Consider the following 13,581-nt stretch of genomic DNA (forward strand, 5'->3'; position numbering starts at 1 on the left):
ATTCATCCTCATCCTTCCCAGTGTCTAGGATTATGAAATCAGCAGGGATGTACAGGCCTTCAACCTTCACTAGGACATCCTCTACAAGTCCATAAGCCTGTTTTATTGATTTGTCTGCCATCTCTAGTGAGATTTGTGTAGCTTGTACCTCAAAGATCCCTAGTTTCTCCATTACAGAGAGTGACATGAGGTTTATACCTGACCCCAGGTCACACAGAGCCTTCTCAAAGGTCATGGTGCCTATGGTACAAGGTATTAAGAACTTTCTGGGATCCGATTTCTTCTGAGGTAATTTTAGTTGAACCAATGCATTCAGTTCATAGATGAGCAATGGAGGTTCATCCTCCCAAGTCTCATTACCAAATAACTTGGTATTCAGCTTCATGATTGCTTTTAGATATCGAGCAACTTGCTCTTCAACAATATCTTCATCCTCTTCAGAGGAAGAATACTCATCAGAGCTCATGAATGGCAACAGTAAGTTCAGTGGAATCTCTATAGTCTCTGTATGAGCCTCAGATTCCTTTGGTTCCTCAATAGGAAACTCCTTATTGGTCAGTGGACGTCTAGCAAGGTCTTCCTCACTGGAAATCACTGCCTTTTTACTCTCTCCAGGTTCAACCACTTTGGATATAGTTATGGCCTTGCACTCTCTTTTGAGATTCTCTTTTGTACTGCTTGGGAGAGTACTAGGAGGAGTTTTAGTAACTCTTTTACTCAGCTGACCCACTTGTGCTTCCAAATTTCTAATGGAGGACCTTGTCTCAGTCATGAAACTATGAGTGGTCTTAGTTAGATCAGAGACTATGGTTGCTAAGTCAGAGAGGCTTTGCCTAGAATTCTCTGTCTGTTGCTGAGACGATGATGGAAAAGGTTTGCTATTGCCAAACCGAATTCTCCTACCATTATTATAATTGAAGCCTTATTGAGGCTTCTGCTGATCCTTCCATGAGAAATTTGGATGATTTCTCCATGAAGGATTATAGGTGTTTGGTACGCGGAATCGTGATTACACTTTAATTATGTAAAATTCATCACTCTTTCTTTCCCTGGTAATGGCGCCAAAAACATGATGCCAAGACCACGGTTCACAACTCCGTGTAACTGACCAGCAAGTGCACTGGGTCGTCCAAGTAATACCTTACGTGAGTAAGGGTCGAATCCCACGGAGATTGTTGGTATGAAGCAAGCTATGGTCACCTTGCAAATCTCAGTTAGGCAGATATAAATTGATAATGGTGTTTTCGAATAATAAATAATAGAATAGGGATAGAGGTACTTATGTAAATCATTGGTAGGAATTTCAGATAAGCGAATGGAGATGCTTTTCGTTCCTCTGAACCTCTGCTTTCCTGCTATCTTCATCCAATCAGTCTTACTCCTTTCCATGGCTGGCTTTATGTGATACATCACCACTGTCAATGGCTACTTTCGGTCATCTCTCGGGAAAATGATCCAATGCCTTGTCACGGCACGGCTAATCGTCTGGAGGCATCACCCTTGTCAATGGCTTCATCTTATCCTCTCAGTGAATAATATGCTCACGCACCCTGTCACGGCACGGCTATTCATCTGTCGGTTCTCGATCATGCTGGAATAGGATTTACTATCCTTTTGCGTCTGTCACTAACGCCCTGCAATCACGAGTTTGGAGCTCGTCACAGTCATTCATTCATTGAATCCTACTCGGAATACCACAGACAAGATTTAGACCTTCCGGATTCTCTTGAATGCCGCCATCATTCTAGCTTACACAACGAAGATTCTGATTAAGAGATCTAAGAGATATTCATTCTAGCTTATTTCATGTAGAACGGAAGTGTTTGTCAGGCACGTGTTCATAGGGGAGAATGGTGATGAGCGTCACACATAATCATCACCTTCATCACGTTCTTGGGTGCGAATGGATATCTTAGAAGCGAAATAAGATGAATTGAATAGAAAACAGTAGTACTTTGCATTAATCTTTGAGGAACAGCAGAGCTCCACACCTTAATCTATGGAGTGTAGAAACTCTACCGTTGAAAATACATAAGTGAAAGGTCCAGGCATGGCCGAATGGCCAGCCCTCAAATGTGATCTAAGATAGTATACAACTGATCAAAGATGCCTAATACAATAGTAAAAGGTCCTATTTATAATAAACTAGTCACTAGGGTTTACAGAAGTAAGTAATTGATGCATAAATCCACTTCCGGGGCCCACTTGGTGTGTGTTTGGGCTGAGCTTGAGTGTTGCACGTGTAGAGGTCCTTCTTGGAGTTGAACGCCAGTTTTTGTGCCAGTTTGGGCGTTCAACTCTGGTTTTGGCTCCTTTTCTGGCGCTGGACGCCAGATTTGGGCAGAGAGCTGGCGTTGAACGCCAGTTTACATCATCTATTCTTGGCCAAAGTATGGACTATTATATATTGATGGAAAGCCCTGGATGTCTACTTTCCAACGCAATTGGAAGCGCGCCATTTCGAGTTCTGTAGCTCCAGAAAATCCACTTTGAGTGCAAAGAAGGTCAGAATCCAACAGCATCAGCAGTCCTTCTTCAACCTCTGAATCTGATTTCTGCTCAAGTTCCTCGATTTCAGCCAGAAAATACCTGAAATCATAGAAAAACACACAAACTCATAGTAAAGTCCAGAAATGTGAATTTAACATAAAAACTAATGAAAACATCCCTAAAAGTAACTAGATCCTACTAAAAACATACTACAAACAATGTCAAAAAGCGTATAAATTATCCGCTCATCACAACACCAAACTTAAATTGTTGCTTGTCCCCAAGCAACTGAAAATCAAATAGGATAAAAAGAAGAGAATATACTACAAGTTCCAAACTATCAATGAAACAGAGCTTCAATCATATGAGCGGGACTTATAGCTTTTTGCCTCTTGAATAGTTTTGGCATCTCACTTTATCCATTGAGGTTCAAAATGATTGGCATCTATAGGAACTTCAGATTTCGAATAGTGTTATTGACTCTCCTAGTTCAGTATGATGATTCTTGAACACAGCTTCTTTATGAGTCTTGGCCGTGGCCCTAAGCACTTTGTTTTCCAGTATTACCACCGGATACATAAATGCCACAGACACATAATTGGGTGAACCTTTTCAGATTGTGACTCAGCTTTGCTAAAGTCCCCAATTAGAGGTGTCTAGGGTTCTTAAGCACACTCTTTATTTTTGCTTTGGACCTTGACTTTAACCGCTCAGTCTCAAGTTTTCACTTGACACCTACACGCCACAAGCACATGGTTAGGGACAGCTTGGTTCAGCCGCTTAGACCAGGATTTTATGGCCCTCCTATCCACTGATGCTCAAAGCCTTGGGATCCTTTTTATTTCCCTTGCCTTTTGGTTTTAAGGGTTATTGGCTTTTTCTGCTTGCTTTTTCTTTTTCTTTCTATTTTTTTTTGCCAATTTTTTTTTTCTGCAAGCTTTGTTCTTTGCTGCTTTTTCTTGCTTCAAGAATCATTTTTATGATTTTTTAGATTATCAAATAACATGTCTCCTAGTCATCATTCTTTCAAGAGCCAACATATTTAACATTCTTAAACAACAACTTCAAAAGACATATGCACTGTTCAAGCATTCATTCAGAAAACAAGAAGCATTGTCACCACATCAATATAATTAAACTAAGTTCAAGGATAAATTCGAAACTCATGTACTTCTTGTTCTTTTGATTTAAAACATTTTTCATTTAAGAGAGGTGATGGATTCATAGGACATTCATAACTTTACGACATAGTTACTACTACTAATGATCATGTAATGAAGACACAAACATAGATAAGCACATAACATAGAAAACGAAAAACAGAGAAAGCAAGAACAAGGAATGAATCCACCTTAGTGATGGTGGCGTTTCCTTCTTGAGGAACCAATGATGTCCTTGAGCTCTTCTATGTCTCTTCCTTGTCTTTGTTGCTCCTCCCTCATTGCTTTTTGATCTTCTCTTATTTCATGAAGCATGATGGAGTGCTCTTGATGTTCCACCCTTAGTTGTCCCATATTAGAACTCAATTCTCCTAGGGAGGTATTGATTTGCTCCCAATAGTTTTGTGGAGGAAAGTGCATTTGAGGCATCTCCGGGATCTCATGGTGATGAGCTTCATACGCCTCTTGAGCTCCATGGATGGGCTCTCTTGCTTGCTCCATCTTTTTCTTAGTGATGGGCTTGTCCTCTTTAATGAGGATATCTCCCTCTATGTCAATCCCAGCTGAATTGCATAGGTGGCAAATGAGGTGAGGAAAGGCTAACCTTGCCATAGTGGAGGACTTGTCAGCCACCTTGTAGAGTTCTTGAGGTATAATCTCATGAACTTCCACCTCTTCTCCAATCATGATGCTATGGATCATGATGGCCCGGTCTATAGTAACTTCAGACCGGTTGCTAGTGGGAATGATTGAGCATTGAATGAACACCAACCATCCTCTAGCTACAGGCTTGAGGTCCAATCTTCTTAGTTGAACCGGCTTGCCTTTGGAGTCAATCTTCTATTGAGCTCCTTCTACACATATGTCCATAAGGACTTGGTCCAACCTTTGATCAAAGTTGACTCTCCTTGTGTAGGGGCGTGCGTTCTCTTCCATGTTTGGCAAGTTGAACGCCAACCTCACATTTTCCGGACTAAAATCCAAGTATTTCCCCCGAACCATTGTAACATAGTTCTTTAGATCCGGGTTCTTACTTTGATCATGGTTCTTGGTGATCCATGCATTAGCATAGAACTCTTGAACCATTGAGATGCCGACTTGTTGGATGGGATTTGTTAGAACTTCCCAACCTCTTCTTTGAATTTCATGTCGGATCTCCAGATACTCATTTCTTTTGAGTTTGAAAGGGACCTCAGGGATCACCTTCTTCTTGGCCACAACATCATAGAAGTGGTCTTGATGGGCTTTGGAGATGAACCTTTCCATCTCCCATGACTCGGATGTGGAAGCTTTTGTCTTCCCTTTCCCCTTTCTAGAGGATTCTCCGGTCTTAGGTGCCATCAATGGTAATGGAAAAACAAAAAGCTTATGCTTTTACCACACCAAACTTAGAATATTGCTCGCCCTCGAGCAATAAACAAAAGAATATAAGAAGAAGAAGAAGAAATATGGAGAGGGAGAGGGAGATGTGGTTTCGGCCAAGAGGAGTGTAGAGGGATGTGTTGTGTGAATTTGATGAAGAATGGAGGTCTTTATATAGGGAAGGGAGGGGGGAAGGTTTCGGCCATATAGGTGGGTTTGGGTGGGAAATTTGTGTTGAATTTTTGAAGGTGGTGGAGTTTATGAGGTAGGTTTATGGGGAAGAGTGTTTATGGGGTTGTGTGAAAGAGAGTGGTGAGAAGAAGTGAGTGGAGGTAGGTGGGGATCCTGTGGGGTCCACAGATCCTGAGGTGTTCAAGGATTTACATCCCTGCACCCATTAGGCATGTAAAAATGCCTTTGCACACAACTCTGGGTGTTCAGCGCCAGGTTGGTGGCCATTTTGGGCGTTCAACGCCCATTTGTGTGCCATTTCTGGCGTTGAACGCCAGAACCATGCCTGTTCTGGCGTTCAGCACCCAGAAGCTGCCCATTTTGGGCATTCAGCGCCAGCACCATGCTCTGTTCTGGCGCTGAACGCCAGACAGATGCTCCTCCAGGGTGTGATTTTTCTTCTGCTGTTTTTGATTCCATTTTCAATTTTTATATTTATTTTGTGACTCCACATGATCATGAACCTACAAAGACATATAACTAAGGAAAATATAGTTAGATAAATAAAAATTGGGTTGCCTCCCAACAAGCGCTTCTTTAATGTCAATAGCTTGACAGTGGGCTCTCATGGAGCCTCACAGATGTGCAGAGCTTTGTTGAGACTCTCCAACACCAAACTTAGAGTTTGGATATGGGTGTTCAACACCAAACTTAGAATTTGGTTGTGGCCTCCCAACACCAAACTTAGAGTTTGACTGTGGGGGCTCTGGTTGACTCTGCTTTGAGAGAACCTTTTTCTGCTTCCTCTCTATGGTTGCAGAGGGAGATCCTTGAGTTTTAAACACAAGGGAGTTCTCATTCCATTGAAGGACTATTTCACCTCTGTCAACATCAATCACAGCTCTTGCTGTGGCCAGGAAAGGTCTTCCTAGGATGATGGATTCATCCTCTTCCTTTCTAGTATCCAGGACTATGAAATCAGCAGGGATGTAAAGGCCTTCAACCTTTACTAACACGTCCTCTACTTGTCCATAAGCCTGTTTTCTTGAACTGTCTGCCATCTCTAATGAGATTTTAGCAGCTTGCACCCCATAGATTCCCAGTTTCTCTATTACAGAGAGGGGCATGAGGTTTATGCCTGAACCAAGGTCACACAGAGCCTTAAAGATCATGGTGCCTATGGTACAGGGTATTATGAACTTTCCAGGATCTTGTCTCTTCTGAGGCAATGTCAGTTGATCCAGATCACTTAGTTCATTGATGAACAAGGGAGGTTCAACTTCCCAAGTATCAATGCCGAATAATTTGGCATTCAGCTTCATGATTGCACCAAGAAACTTGGCAGTTTGCACTTCAGTAACATCCTTATTCTCTTCAGAAGAGGAATACTCATCGGAGCTCATGAAGGGCATAAGGAGATTCAATGGAATCTCTATGGTCTCTAGATGAGCCTCAGAGTCCTTTGGTTCCTCAGAGGGAAGCTCCTTATTGATCACTGGACGTCCCAGGAGGTCTTCCTCCTTGGGATTCACGTCCTCTCCTCTACTCACAGGTTCGGCCATGATGCTTATGTCAATGGCCTTGCACTCTCCTTTTGGGTTCTCTTCTGTATTGCTTGGGAGAGTACTGGGAGGGATTTCAGTGATCCTTTTACTCAGCTGGCCCACTTGTGCTTCCAAATTTCTAATGGAAGACCTTGTTTCATTCATGAAGCTCACAGTGGCCTTGGATAGATCAGAGACTAGATTTGCTAAATTAGAAGCATTTTGTTCAGAGTTCTCTGTCTGTTGCTGAGTGAATGATGGAAAAGGTTTATTAGTGTTAAACATGTTTCTTCCACCATTATTAAAGCCTTGTTGAGGCTTTTGATCCTTCCATGAGAAATTTGGATGATTTCTCCATGATGAGTTATAGGTGTTTCTATAAGGTTCACCTAAGTAATTCACCTCTGCTATTGCAGGGTTCTCAGGATCATAAGCTTCTTCTTCATAAGAAGCCTCTTGAGTACTGTTGGATGCAGCTTGCATTCCATGCAGACTCTGAGAGATCATATTGACTTGCTGAGTCAATATTTTATTCTGAGCCAATATGGCATTTAGAGTATCAACTTCAAGAACTCCCTTCTTCATAGGCGTCCCATTACTCACAGGATTCCTTTCAGAAGTGTACATGAACTGGTTATTAGCAACCATGCCAATGAGTTCTTGAGCTTCTGCAGGCATTTTCTTTAGGTGAATGGATCCACCTGCAGAAGTGTCCAGTGACATCTTTGATAGCTCAGATAAACCATCATAGAATATATCCAGGATGGTCCATTCTGAAAGCATATCAGAAGGACACTTTTTGGTCAACTGTTTGTATCTTTCCCAAGCTTCATAGAGGGATTCACCTTCTTTCTGTCTGAAGGTTTGAACATCAGCTCTAAGCTTGGCTCAGCTTTTGAGGAGGAAAGTACTTGGCTAAGAAAGCCGTGACCAGCTTATCCCAAGAGTTCAGGCTGTCTTTGGGTTGAGAATCCAACCATAATCTAGCTCTGTCTCTTACAGCAAAAGGGAAAAGCATGAGCCTGTAGACTTCAGGATCTACTCCATTAGTCTTAACAGTATCACATATCTGCAAGAATTCAGTTAAGAACTGAAAAGGATCTTCAGATGGAAGTCCATGAAACTTGCAGTTCTGCTGCATCAGAGAAACTAATTGAGGTTTCAGCTCAAAGTTTGTTTGCTTCAATGGCAGGAATGGAGATGCTTCTTCCATGTAAATTGGAATTAGGTGCAGTAAAGTCACCAAGCATCTTCCTTGCATTATTATTATTTTCGGCTGCCATATCCTTTTCCTGTTCGAAAATTTCTGAAAGGTTATCTCTAGATTGTTGTAATTTAGCTTCTCTTAATTTTCTCTTCAGAGTCCTTTCAGGTTCTGGATCTGCTTCAACAAGAATATTCTTATCCTTGCTCCTGCTCATATGACAAAAAAGAGAGCACAGAAAAATAATAATAATAATAATAATATGGATCCTTTATACCACAGTATAGGGATCCCTGTGTGAGTAGAAGAAGAGGGGGAGACAAAGAATGTAATATAATGGAAGAAACACAACTGTGAGGATGGCAGAGATGTGAGATGAGATGTTAGTAGATGAATAAATAAATAGAATAAGATGAGAGAGAAGGAATTTTCGAAAATAGTTTTTGAAAAGGAGTTAGTGATTTTTGAAAATAGTTTTTGAAAAATGTTAGTAATTTTTGAAAATTAAGATTTAAAAATTAAAATAATTAATAAATTAAAAAGAAATTTTGAAAAAGGGAGAAGATATTTTCGAAAATGAGAGAGAGAGTTAGTTAGGTAGTTTTGAAAAAGTTAAGAAACAAACAAAAATTTAGTTAGTTAGTTGAAACAAATTTGAAAATCAATTTTGAAAAGATAAGAAGTTAGGAAGTTAGAAAAGATATTTTGAAAAAGATAAGATAAGAAGATATTTTTGAAAAGATATGATTGAAATTAGTTTTGAAAAAGATTTGATTTTTAAAATCACAATTAATGACTTGATTCACAAGAAATCATAAGATATGATTCTAGAACTTAAAGTTTGAATCTTTCTTAACAAGTAAGTAACAAACTTGAAATTTTTTTTGAATCAAAATATTAATTGATGATGTTATTTTCGAAAATATGATGTAAAATTAAGAAAAATATTTTTGAAAAATATTTTTGAAATTTTCGAAAATAACTAAGAATTTTGAAAAAGATTTGATTTTTGAAAAAGATTTTGAAAAAGATAAGATTTTCAAATTGAAAATTTGATTTGACTCATAAGAAACAATTTGATTTAAAAATTTTTGAAAAAGTCAATCCAAATTTTCGAATGATGAGAGAAAAAGGGAAAGATATTTTTTTTTATTTTTGAATTTTTATGATGAGAGAGAAAAACAACAAAAAGACTCAATGCATGAAAATTTTGAATCAAAACCATGAATGCATGCATGCATGATATGAATGTCAAGATGAACACCAAGAACACTTTGAATGTCAAGATGAACATCAAGAACATATTTTTGAAAAATTTTTGATGCAAAGAAAACATGTAAGACACCAAACTTAGAAATCTTTCATGTTTAGACTCTAAGAAACGAAAAATGCACATGTAAAACAAGAAAAGACACAAAACATGAAATCATCAAGATCAAATAAGAAGACTTACCAAGAATAACTTGAAGATCATGATGAACACTATGAATGCATGGAAATTTTCGAAAAAATGTAAGATGCACATGCAGTTGACACCAAACTTATGATATGACTCAAGACTCAAACAAGAAACACAAAATATTTTTGATTTTTTATGATTTTCTAAATTTTTATTTTTGGTATTTTTCGAAAATTAATTGAAAAAGGAAAAATAAGGATTCCAAAATTTTTAACATGAATTCCAGGAATCTTGCATTCTTAGTCTAAAGCTTCAGTCCAGGAATTAGACATGGCTCACTAGCCAGCCAAGCTTTCAATGAAAGCTCCAGTCCAAAACACTAGACATGGCCAATGGCCAGCCAAGCTTCAGCATTTAACATCAGAGTATATTGCTCTTGATAACAAATTGCAAGCCTCAGTCCAAATAAATTTAGACATGGCTTTACAGCCAGCCAGGCTTCACATGCTTCATGAAACACTAGAATTCATTATTAAAAATTTTGAATAAAAATATATTTTTTTCGAAAACAGGTGAGAAAATTTTGAAATATTTTTGAAAAATTTTTGAAAAGAAAACAAAAAGAAAATTACCTAATCTGAGCAACAGGATGAACCGTCAGTTGTCCATACTCGAACAATCCCCGGCAACGGCGCCAAAAACTTGGTACGCGGAATCGTGATTACACTTTAATTATGTAAAATTCATCGCTCTTTCTTTCCCTGGTAATGGCGCCAAAAACATGATGCCAAGACCACGGTTCACAACTCCGTGTAACTGACCAGCAAGTGCACTGGGTCGTCCAAGTAATACCTTACGTGAGTAAGGGTCGAATCCCACGGAGATTGTTGGTATGAAGCATGCTATGGTCACCTTGCAAATCTCAGTTAGGCAGATAAATTGATAATGGTGTTTTCGAATAATAAATAATAGAATAGGGATAGAGGTACTTATGTAAATCATTGGTAGGAATTTCAGATAAGTGAATGGAGATGCTTTTTGTTCCTCTGAACCTCTGCTTTCCTGCTATCTTCATCCAATCAGTCTTACTCCTTTCCATGGCTAGCTTTATGTGATACATCACCACTGTCAATGGCTACTTTCGGTCATCTCTCGGGAAAATGATCCAATGCCCTGTCACGGCACGGCTAATCGTCTGGAGGCATCACCCTTGTCAATGGCTTCATCTTATCCTCTCAGTGAATAATATGCTCACGCACCCTGTCACGGCACGGCTATTCATCTGTCGGTTCTCGATCATGCTGGAATAGGATTTACTATCCTTTTGCGTCTGTCACTAATGCCCTGCAATCGCGAGTTTGGAGCTCGCCACAGTCATTCATTCATTGAATCCTACTCGGAATACCACAGACAAGGTTTAGACATTCCGGATTCTCTTGAATGCCGCCATCATTCTAGCTTACACCACGAAGATTCTGGTTAGGAGATCTAAGAGATATTCATTCTAGCTTATTTCATGTAGAACGGAAGTGTTTGTCAGGCACGAGTTCATAGGGGAGAATGGTGATGAGCGTCACACATAATCATCACCTTCATCACGTTCTTGGGTGCGAATAGATATCTTAGAAGCGAAATAAGATGAATTGAATAGAAAACAGTAGTACTTTGCATTAATATTTGAGGAACAGCAGAGCTTCACACCTTAATCTATGGAGTGTAGAAACTCTTGAAAATACATAAGTGAAAGGTCCAGGCATGGCCGAATGGCCAGCCCTCAAATTTGATCTAAGATAGCATACAACTGATCAAAGATGCCTAATACAATAGTAAAAGGTCCTATTTATAATAAACTAGTCACTAGGGTTTACAGAAGTAAGTAATTGATGCATAAATCCACTTCTGGGGCCCACTTGGTGTGTGTTTGGACTGAGCTTGAGTGTTGCACGTGTAGAGGTCCTTCTTGAAGTTGAATGCCAGTTTTTGTGCCAGTTTGGGCGTTCAACTCTGGTTTTGGCTCCTTTTCTGGCGCTGGACGCCAGATTTGGGCATAGAGCTGGCGTTGAACGCCAGTTTACGTCGTCTATTCTTTGCCAAAGTATAAACTATTATATATTGCTGGAAAAACACACAAACTCATAGTAAAGTCCAGAAATGTGAATTTAACATAAAAACTAATGAAAACATCCCTAAAAGTAACTAGATCCTACTAAAAACATACTAAAAACAATGTCAAAAAGCGTATAAATTATCCGCTCATCAGTGTTTTCATAGGATTCTCCCATGTAATTCACCTCTTCCATTGCAGGATTCTCAGGGTCATAAGCTTCTCCTTCAGAGGAGGCTTCTTTAGTACTACTGGATGCAGCTTGCAAACCAGTCAGATTCTGAAAAATCATATTGAGCCAATATGGCATTCAGAGTATCAATCTCAAGAACTCCTTTCTTCTGAGTTATCCCATTATTCACAAGATTTCTTTCAGAAGTGTACATGAACTGGTTATTTACAACCATCTCAATGAGTTCCTAGGCTTCTGCAGGGGTTTTCTTCAGATGAAGAGATCCACCAGCAGAGTGGTCTAATGACATCTTGGACAATTCAGATAGATCATCATAGAATATACATAGGATGCTCCATTCTGAAAGCATGTCAAAAGGAAACCTTCTGATCAATTGCTTGTATCTTTCTCAAGCTTCAAAGAGGGATTCACCTTCCTTCTGTTTGAAGGTTTGGAGTTCCACTCTAAGCTTGCTCATCTTTTGAGGTGGAAAGAATTTGGCCAAGAAAGCATTGACCAACTTTTCCCAAGAGTTCAGGCTTTCTTTAGGTTGTGAGTCCGACCATATCCTAGATCTGTCTCTTACAGCAAAAGGGAAAAGCATGAGTCTGTAGACCTCGGGATTAACCCCATTAGTCTTTACAGTGTCACAGATTTACAAGAATTCAGCTAAGAACTCATGAGGATCTTCCAATGGAAGTCCATGAAACTTGTAATTCTACTGCATTAGAGAAACTAATTAAGGCTTAAGCTCAAAGTTGTTTGCTCCAATTGCAGGAATTGAGATGCTTCTTCCATAGAAGTCGGAAGATGGTGCAGTAAAGTCACCAAGCATCTTCCTTGCATCTCTACCATTGTTTTTGTATTTGGCTGCCATGTCTTCTTCTTTTTAAAAAATTTCTGTAAGGTCCTCTCCAGAGTGTAGTGCTTTAGCTTCTCTTAGCTTCCTCTTCAGAGTCCTTTTAGGTTCAGGATCAGCTTCAATAAGAATGTCCTTATCCTTGTTCCTACTCATATGAAAAAGAAGAGAACAAAGAGAGAATGGGAATTCTCTATGTCACAGTATAGAGATTCCTTTATGTGAGTAGGAGAATAGAAGAATGAGGTAGAGAGAGAATAAGAAGAATTTGAACACACAGAGAGAGAGAGGGTTCGAATTATGAGTAGAAAAGAAGTGTTAGTAAATAAATAAATAAATAGAGAGACAGGGAATTCGAATGTTAAAAAGAGGGAGAAGAAAAATATTTTTATTTTTATTTAATTAATTAAGTTAGAATTCGAAATTTAAGAAAAGAAATAAAATAAAATTAGAATTTAAAACAATTAGTTAATTAAAAAGAATTTTGAAAAAGTGGTTGGTAATTTTCGAAAATTAGAAGTGGAAAAGTAGTTAGGTGGTTTTGAAAAAGATAGTAAACTTTTAAAATCAAACAATAAGTCAAGTAGTTGATTGAAAAAGATTTGAAAATAAATTTGGAAAAGATAAGAAGTTAGAAAAAGATTTTGAAATTAAATTTTGAAAAAGATATGATTGAAATTTATTTTGAAAAAGATTTGAAAAAGAAATTAAAAAGATTTGATTTTTAAAATTAAAGTTGATGACTTGACTAACAAGAAACTAAAAGATATGATTCTAGAATTTAAAGATTGAACATTTCTTAATAAGAAAGTAACAAACTTGAAATTTTTGAATCAAAACATTGAATGTTAGCAATAATTTCGAAAATATGAAATAAAAATAAGAAAAAGGTTTTGAAAATTTATTTTGAAGAATTTTCGAAAAAAAATGAAAGAAAAATGAAAAAGATTTGATTTTGAAAAAAATTTGAAAAGATAGAATTTTTAAATTGAAATTTTGACTTGACTAACAAGAAACAACTAAATTTTAAAAAAGTTTTGACCAAGTCAACTCAAAATTTTGAAATTTATGAGTAAAATAAGGAAAAGATATTTTTTTATTTTATTTAATTTAATG

General features: G+C 38.1%; 1 non-coding gene across 1 annotated transcript; it reads left to right on the forward strand.

Annotated features, from left to right (window-relative positions):
- The first annotated feature begins 7,504 nt into the window (after nt 1-7,504).
- Nucleotides 7,505-7,612, forward strand: LOC148570779 (small nucleolar RNA R71). The gene has a single exon (XR_015880432.1). It is a non-coding gene; the product is annotated as a small nucleolar RNA R71 (small nucleolar RNA).
- The last annotated feature ends 5,969 nt before the right edge of the window (nt 7,613-13,581 follow it).

Source organism: Arachis ipaensis, chromosome B3, assembly GCF_059453495.1.
Source record: "Arachis ipaensis isolate K30076 ecotype BB chromosome B3, ASM5945349v1, whole genome shotgun sequence".
In the NCBI taxonomy this organism is placed as follows: domain Eukaryota; kingdom Viridiplantae; phylum Streptophyta; class Magnoliopsida; order Fabales; family Fabaceae; genus Arachis; species Arachis ipaensis.